At 41.3% G+C, this 2,500-nt stretch overlaps 1 protein-coding gene across 3 annotated transcripts in view; it reads left to right on the forward strand.

The window, feature by feature from the left end:
- LOC132861950 (solute carrier family 41 member 1) overlaps positions 1-2,500 on the forward strand; it is an 11,360-nt gene that overhangs the window by 3,500 nt on the left and 5,360 nt on the right. Inside the window, exons 1-2 of one of the 3 annotated variants that reach the window (XM_060893684.1) lie at positions 1,370-2,253; positions 2,476-2,500. The exon at positions 2,476-2,500 is cut by the window's right edge and continues 245 nt beyond it. The exons of the other annotated variants lie outside the window; for them this stretch is intronic. The gene's annotated coding sequence lies outside the window, so the exon portion shown is untranslated. Of the gene's footprint in view, positions 1-1,369; positions 2,254-2,475 lie in introns of those variants that run through there. 3 annotated transcript variants of the gene reach the window in all.

The raw sequence follows: 2,500 nt of genomic DNA on the forward strand, positions 1-2,500 counted from the left end.
GATTTGAAACAGACTGTGGATGTAAGAAACCCCTCAAACATCACACAGCTGAAAGAGTTCTGCATTGAGGACTGGGGGAAACTTTCTTCCAGTCGATGGCAGAAACTGGTAGATGGCTAAAGAAATGTTTCATTGAGGTTCAGCCAAAGGGAGAAACACCAGCTATCAGGACACAGGGTGTGTAAACTTATTCAGCAGATGAAATATTCGTTTTTGTTTATTTCTCTTGTTAATTTTTTGTTGTTTATAAGAAATTACATCATTTTCATCTACAAGAACAAATTAAAACAAGATCAGAAATAGACATGTTGACATTTCCAAATAAACACAAAGATACACCATTACACACTATTGTACACCATTACACACCACTGTACACCATTACACACCACTGTACACCATTACACACCACTGTACACCATTACACACCACTGTACACCATTACACACTATTGTACACCATTACACACTACTGTACACCATTACACACCACTGTACACCATTACACACCACTGTACACCATTACACACCACTGTACACCATTACACACTATTGTACACCATTACACACTATTGTACACCATTACACACTATTGTACACCATTACACACCACTGTACACCATTACACACTATTGTACACCATTACACACCACTGTACATCATTACACACCACTGTACACCATTACACACCACTGTGCACCATTACACACCACTGTGCACCATTACACACCACTGTACACCATTACACACCACTGTACACCATTACACACTATTGTACACCATTACACACCACTGTACATCATTACACACCACTGTACACCATTACACACCACTGTGCACCATTACACACCACTGTGCACCATTACACACTATTGTACACCATTACACACCACTGTACATCATTACACACTATTGTACACCATTACACACCACTGTACATCATTACACACCACTGTACACCATTACACACCACTGTGCACCATTACACACCACTGTGCACCATTACACACCACTGTGCACCATTACACACCACTGTACACCATTACACACCACTGTACACCATTACACACTATTGTACATCATTACACACTATTGTACACCATTACACACTACTGTACACCATTACACACCACTGTACACCATTACACACCACTGTACACCATTACACACCACTGTACATCATTACACACCACTGTGCACCATTACACACCACTGTGCACCATTACACACCACTGTACACCATTACACACCACTGTACACCATTACACACTACTGTACACCATTACACACCACTGTGCACCATTACACACCACTGTACACCATTACACACCACTGTACACCATTACACACCACTGTACACCATTACACACCACTGTACACCATTACACACTACTGTACACCATTACACACTACTGTACACCATTACACACTACTGTACACCATTACACACTACTGTACACCATTACACACCACTGTACACCATTACACACCACTGTACACCTTCCTACTCTCTTTTTCCACCTCTAAGTGTCACAGTGAAGCTATAAGAACCACTGACTGCATTGTTTCTCTCTCTCTCTCTTTTTCTCTCTCTCTCTCTCTTTTTCTCTCTCTCTCTCTCTCTGTAATCTGGCCATAAAGAGCTGATAAGAACAGAAGTGCAGGCAGAGAGACAACAGAGAGAAGAGATAAATCTGAGCTGTGTGAAGGATGTTTAGAAGCAAAATAAATGAGTAGTGGAGCTGTGATGTAGTTGTAGATCTGAGGATCAGATGTTACATGATAAAGCAGAGCAAAGAAAAGATCTCAACATGTGTTTCTGTCAGCTCACAAGCCAGGAACATAGACCAGGCTGTTAAAGACCTTGTGTGTGTGTGTGTGTGTGTGTGTGTGTGTGTGTGTGTGTGTGTGTAATGGAGCGTCTGTAGTGGAAGCTGTGAGTCACGATGCTGGTGACGATGTCAAGACGTCACACACACTTACACTCAGACACACACACACACCCCTCGCCATAACGGATGGACATGGCGTCTTGATGTTACAGAGAAGAGAATTGAGTGAGTTTCTGTGTTTCAGGATCTTCTCTGGTCACAAACAGGTGCCATTACTTTCTGTTAGTCTGAAGAAAAATCATTAGATTGTTGAAGTTGTTGGAGAACTGAAGAATTTACCACCAAGTGACTCTGGAGCCATGTTCTTGATGTTATTATTTCTCCATGATGATCTCAGTGGAAGGATGTCCTTCAGACTTAATGTGAGTTCCTTGATGTTCTTAAGGACTGCCTGCATCTCCTGATTTTCCTAGACCCAATTCCTCAGATAATGCATTGCAGTAAAGATACAGAGCTTTTTATCTTCTCAGAGTGGTAATATTTTTTTACCATAACATTTAATAAAGCAGAAACACATCAGCAGTATAATCATTGGATAGACATATAGTTCCTGAAACACTTCTTCATCTCTGGTTTCTCTGCAGGCTGTAGAGTTTCTAAAGCTCAGGT

The sequence above is a fragment of the Tachysurus vachellii genome, chromosome 19, assembly GCF_030014155.1.
Source record: "Tachysurus vachellii isolate PV-2020 chromosome 19, HZAU_Pvac_v1, whole genome shotgun sequence".
NCBI classification, from domain to species: Eukaryota; Metazoa; Chordata; class Actinopteri; order Siluriformes; family Bagridae; genus Tachysurus; species Tachysurus vachellii.